This window comes from Ovis aries, chromosome 2 (assembly GCF_016772045.2).
Source record: "Ovis aries strain OAR_USU_Benz2616 breed Rambouillet chromosome 2, ARS-UI_Ramb_v3.0, whole genome shotgun sequence".
Classification (NCBI taxonomy): domain Eukaryota; kingdom Metazoa; phylum Chordata; class Mammalia; order Artiodactyla; family Bovidae; genus Ovis; species Ovis aries.
In genome coordinates, this window is record NC_056055.1 from 148,484,137 (window position 1) to 148,490,539 (window position 6,403).

General features: G+C 38.0%; 1 non-coding gene across 1 annotated transcript; it reads left to right on the forward strand.

Annotated features, from left to right (window-relative positions):
- The first annotated feature begins 6,120 nt into the window (after window positions 1–6,120).
- On the forward strand, window positions 6,121–6,193 carry TRNAE-UUC (transfer RNA glutamic acid (anticodon UUC)). The gene has a single exon. It is a non-coding gene; the product is annotated as a tRNA-Glu (tRNA).
- The last annotated feature ends 210 nt before the right edge of the window (window positions 6,194–6,403 follow it).

The window sequence follows — 6,403 nt, forward strand, 5'->3', positions numbered from 1 at the left end:
TCCAAAATCACTGCTGATGGTCACTGTAGCCATGAAATTAAAAGATGCTTACTCCTTGGAAGAAAAGTTATGACCAACCTAGATAGCATATTCAAAAGCAGAGACATTACTTTGCCAACAAAGGTCCATCTAGTCAAGGCTACGGTTTTTCCTGTGGTCATGTATGGATGTGAGAGTTGGACTGTGAAGAAAGCTGAGTGCTGAAGAATCGATGCTTTTGAACTGTGGTGTTGGAGAAGACTCTTGAGAGTCCCCTGGACTGCAAGGAGATCCAACCAGTCCATTCTGAAGGAGATCAGTCCTGGGATTTCTTTGGAAGGACTGATGCTAAAGCTGAAGCTCCAGTACTTTGGCCACCTCATGCGAAGAGTTGACTCATTGGAAAAGACTCTGATGCTGGGAGGGATTGGGGGCAGGAGGAGAAGGGGACGACTGAGGATGAGATGGCTGGATGGCATCACTGACTCAATGGATGTGAGTCTGAGTGAACAGGGGGAATTGGTGATGGACAGGGAGGCCTGGCGTGCTGCAATTCATGGGGTCGCAAAGAGTCGGACACGACTGAGCAACTGAACTGAACTGAACTGAAACAAATGGAATCAAATACATAGTGACAGAAAGCAGATCAGTGCTTCTCTTGGGGGTTCAATGTGGAGTTAGGTGGGAGGATTGACTGCATGGAGTGGGAAAGAACTTTTGGGGTTGTCAGAAATATTCTATCTCTTTGTGGTGGTTTATCAGAACTCATCAAACTGTACACTTAAGTACATTTTATTGTATATAGTTTATACTACAATATAGTTGATATAAAAGAGAAGAAAATTCTCAAATTTGTTATTTAGTCCTTTCCTTAGTCATACCAAAGTATGACTTCTGTCTAAAATGTCCTTTCTTCCATCTCCCATCCCCATACTTTACCCCAGTGGTTGAAGTATGGTCAGTAAATAACAGTCACATTGCTTACCCTACAGTCTTACTCTATCATCCTTGTTTTACTTGTCTGCCTTGGCATCTAAATTTTAAGCTTCTTGAGAGCAGTGGGTAGGGCCTAGCCATCATAGATACTTAGATACATCATACATACATACATGATACATAGATACATCATAGATACATAGAATGATATTTATTCAAGTAGTTTGCTTGCTAAGAATACTCAAAAGGATCAGAAATATCTAAAATCTAATAGCCCCTCTTGAAATTATCAATTCTTTAAAGTTAAATCAACAACAGAATTTATACAATTCAGGCCACATAGCTGATACAAATATTACATCTAATGCTTAAAGCATTCATTGTTTGGGTTAGTCCCAGTGTTGCTTTGGAGAACACTATATGCACAAAATTGTGAATTGTTTGATATGTTTCCTAAAATCATATATTGCAGAAGTATACCTTATTAGATATATAAAATACCTGTGTCAGAGAGAAACTTTTCCTTCTCATTTGGTATCTTCTGAACCTGACAGGTTTGTCAAATGAATGAATAACTCTGGCTATTAGCATTACTACATACATTCAAAATGTGTGAACCTTATTATAAAAATTCCTTCCTTTTTGTAAAGAGCACTACATGCATATACATATAACTCCTTTCATATACAAAGTCTAACTATGTGTCTAACAAGAAGTTGTAACAGTAGGTTTTCAGATAGCCTAAATTTACAATCATGAATATCAGAAAAGAGCTATTGCAAAATGAATTTTTAAGAAATGTTTGGAAGAATTTAAGAAACGTTTTGTGTTCAAAATTCAAAATCAATTTTAATTGTTATACCTAATTATAGTGTTTGAATTATACAGTTTTGAATATTATAAATAGATCTAGCACAAGAAAAAGGAAAAATAGGAAAATATTTACTTTTCGAAGTACAGTGATTTAATGTATAAAGCCAATAGAATAATTGTTACTTCTGCCAGATGGTATTTTACATTTTGATAAAAAGATATATTCTTAATCATATATGTCAAGAAAAAGGGACCATATGTTGTTAAACACTTCCAATTTGTCATTTAATTTAAAAGGCACTACTGATATTGCCATAATTTTTTTTGGTGACGTGGCCTAAGTATCCTTGGTGTCAATAAAATTTAATTTTCTCAACTAATTTCCTTATTGTTCTTTGTTTGAGCAAATAACAAAGATTATTTTTTAGCACCTACAAAGAAAAGATGCCATAAAATGGATAAATCAGAATTCAGAGTATGTATTCAAGTTACTACTGGGTAAAAAAGCATAACCTCTGTTTCCAAGAAGCCTCTAAAATTTAACTTACTGCATTCTAGCAAAGTAAGTAAAATACACAGGATAACTCAAATGATTCCAAATTGACATCCTTTAATTTCAGAAACCCAACATATTGTTAAGATTTTTAAAAAGCGGGGAGGAATTCCTTCGGGGTTCAGTAGTTCGGACTTCACCCTTCCGCTGCTGGGGGCGCAGGTTTGATTCCTTGGTCAGGAAATTGAGATCCAGCAAGCCCTGCACGTTGTTGCTGCATGTGTTAGTCGCTAAGTGGTGTCCAATTCTTTGTGACCCTATGGGCTGTAGCCTGCCAGGCTCCTCTGTCCATGGGATACTCTGGGCAAGAATATTGGAGTGGGTAGCCATTTCCTTCTCCAGGGTATCTTCCCAACCCGGAAACGAACCCAAGTCTCCTGCATTGCAAGCAGATTCTTTACCACATGAGTCACTAGGGAAGCCAGTGTAGCAAAAAATAATAATAAAGAGTAATAATTTGTATTACAAAGTAATTTTGATCAATACAAAAGCGTTTCTGATGAAAGAAACCGTATGGAAGACACAAAAAATAACATTTTATCTATAACGGGTAAAGGAAATTGATACTAGATGAGTATTAAAATAAAGGTTTTGTATAGATTTTTTTCATCTGCCTTTTGAAAAGGAAATTTGTTGGTCCTTTTTCCTCTGCCATTTTCCATCCAATTCTCTGTTCATTCTATAGGGCTTTATGTACTGATTTATTCTGGCTGAAAGTTTTAATTACCATGTACATTCTGAAGACTTGTAAATTTCTATTGTCTTTTCCAGGTTTTTCTTTGTTGTATTACAGGATGACAGAGGATGACATAGTTGGATGGCATCACTGACAAGATGGACATAACTTTGAGTAGGCTCCGGGAGTTGGTGATGGACAGGGAAGCCTGGCATGCTGCCACGGGGTCCATGGGGTCGCAAAGAGTTGGACATGACTGAGTGACTGAAATGAACTGAACTGATTACTATATCACCATTTATCATTCTCCAGTTGATGGGCATTTGGATTGTTTCTAGTTTTTTTGTTTTTTGCTATTATGAATACTATAAACATTCTCTATATTCCCTGGTCTATCTAAGCAAGAGATTCTCAAGACTATACCTACAAGTAAAATTGCTGGGTTCAAAGGCATGCATGTTGTCAATTTTAACTTGATAATGTCAAATTGTAATCCCATTTAACATTCAAACTTTCTTATTGCTCTACATCATCACTAGCATTTAATTTTGTTGGACTTCTTAATTTTTGCCAAGCTAATGAAAGTACAATGATGTATCATTTGCTTTAATTTACATATTCCTGATTACTAATAAAGTTGAATATCTTTCAAGTGTTAGTTGACCATTTATATTTACTCTTTTCTGAAATGCCAAGTCATGACTCTGGCACATTCTCTATTATGGAGTTATTATTATTATTGTTTTGTATACTTTCAAACTCTTCATTTTTCACTTCAGTAAAATGAAACCCAAAGAGGATACCTTACATGAGAAAGGTCATGTTGCTAGTTAGTAGCAGAATTAAAATTCATAGTAACCAGTGATTGTTTTTTTAATTTGGTGGAAAAGCAACTGATATGCAATTAATGTCACTTCCTTCTATGTTATCATTTTATTTTTCTAAAGTGTTAACCGGTATAATTTTAGATGTCTGTGACACTTCAGAATGTATGTGACTACCTAGCAGTCCACTGAGATTGGAATGCTGCTCCAAGGAGACGACACTCAACAGGGAAATTTGAAAAGTCATAGATCTGTTCATAATATTGGCAAATAATAGAGGAAATTGGTGAACAACTATCTAGGAAATCTTGGGGATAGAGTGAGGGAAATGTTCAGTTCAGTTCAGTTCAGTTGTTCAGTCGTGTCTGGCTCTTTGCGACCCCATGAATTGCAGCACGCCAGGCCTCCCTGTCCATCACCAACTCCCAGAGTTCACCCAAACCCATGTCCATTGAGTCGGTGATGCCATCCAGCCAACTCATCCTCTGTCGTTCCCGTCTCCTCCTGGCCCCAATCCCTCCCAGAATCAGAGTCTTTTCCAATGAGTCAATTCTTTGCATGAGGTGGCCAAAGTATTGGAGTTTCAGCTTTAGCATCAGTCCTTCCAATGAACACCCAGGACTGATCTCCTTCAGAATGGACTGGTTGGATCTCCTGGCAGTCCAAGGGACTCTCAAAAGTCTTCTCCAACACCATAGTTCAAAAGCATCAATTCTTCAGTGTTCAGCTTTCTTTATAGTCCAACTCTCACATCCGTACATGACCACTGGCAAAACCATAGCCTTGACTAGACGGACCTTTGTTGGCAAAGTAATGTCTCTGCTTTTCAATATGCTATCTAGGTTGGTCATAACTTTCCTTTCAGAGAGTAAGCATCTTTTAATTTCATGGCTGCAATTATCATGTAATTAATTCTCACAGATGAGTCTGGTCTTTCTTTTCACTGTGATCTCTACTCATTGTGATTAATTGATTAAGAGGCAAAATCAAAATACCATGTATTTCTCAGTGTTTTTCATGAATACCATGGGTGGTACATAAGATGATTTTGGACATCCGTGCACATCTTTTATATTAATGGATACATACTTATTTTGATGTATACTAAAAGAATATATAAAAAACATATCAGACCTTTAATTTAATGACTATTATTGCTTAAGATAACAATTTCTTCTAAAACCATCTATTTAAGGAAAAATATTAAGTAAACAATGATACAAATAATAAGCAGATATGGGAAAAAATGTGAAAATGGCACAAATATAACCAAAATTTGGGAAACCCGGGATGATGATTATGATCATAGATAAATCTGGGTTGATAAATTAACTCCATTACGTCCTATGTGTATGAATCTGGGAAGTTATTTACTTTCCTTGGCTGTACTGATTGGTATATGAGTTGCTTTAGCAAAGACCAAAATAGTAATGGCTTAAACAGTTATCCAAAATCACTTCGATGGTGACTGCAGCCATGAAATTAAAAGATGCTTGCTCCTTGGAAGAAAATCTATGACCAATCTAGACAGTATATTAAAAAGCATAGACATTACTTTGCCTACAAATTTCCGTATAGTCAAAGCTTTGGTTTTTCCAATAATCATGTATGGACATGAGAGTTGGAGCATAAAGAATGCTGAGTGTTGAAGAATTGATGCTTTTGAACTGTGGTGTCAGAGAAAACTCTTGAGGGTCCCCTGGAGAGCAAGGAGATCAAAACAGTATCCTAAAGGAAATCAATCCTGAATATTCATTGGAAGGACTGATGATGAAACTGAAGCTCCAAAACTTTGGCCACCTGATGTGAAGAACCAACTCATTGGAAAAGACCCTGATGCTGGGAAAGATTGAAGGCAGGAAGAGAAGGGGATTACAGAGGATGAGATCGTTGGATGGCATCACCGATTCAATGGACATGAGTTTGAGCAAGCTCTGGGAGATAGTGAAAGACAGGGAAGCCCGGCATGGTGCACTCCATGGTGCCCCGAAGAGTCGAACACGACTGAGCAACTGAATGACAACAAAACAAGTTATCAGGTTTCTTTCTATCTCACCTGAAGATCACAGTAGTGAGGGGGTCAGAGTGGCACTGCTCCATGAGGCTCTCAGAAGCCTGGGGTCTGTCTCCCAGCTGTGCTATCATCCTCTCATACTATGGCATGTGGGAAAGGGAAGGAGGAATCAGGGGCAAGCAGCTTTTAGCTAAGAGCTTGAACTAGAACTTACGCATAATCACTTCCGTTTACACTCTAACGGCTAACTGCTAGAGAGACTGTCATCTCTAGTGGGAAGGAAGAAGACAATGGACATCAAGCATCAAAGGACAATGAGGGGAAGTCCCCGGTGGTCCAGTGGTTAGGACTCTGTGCTTTCATTGCTGAGGGCCTGGGTTCAATCCCTGGTTGGGGAACTAAGATTCCATAAACACATGGTGCAGCCAGAAAAAAAAAAAAAAAAGACTGAACCCTGAGAGATGGAAAACAAGTGAACAGAGTGCTCTAGTTCTTCCAGTTGTTCCAGTTTACTGCCTGGAGAAAATGTCCAAGCCTCAACACAGGAAGAAAAGAACTCAGGTGAGCCCAGAGGCCGACCAGAACTGGAGAGACAGAGGTGGGAGTCT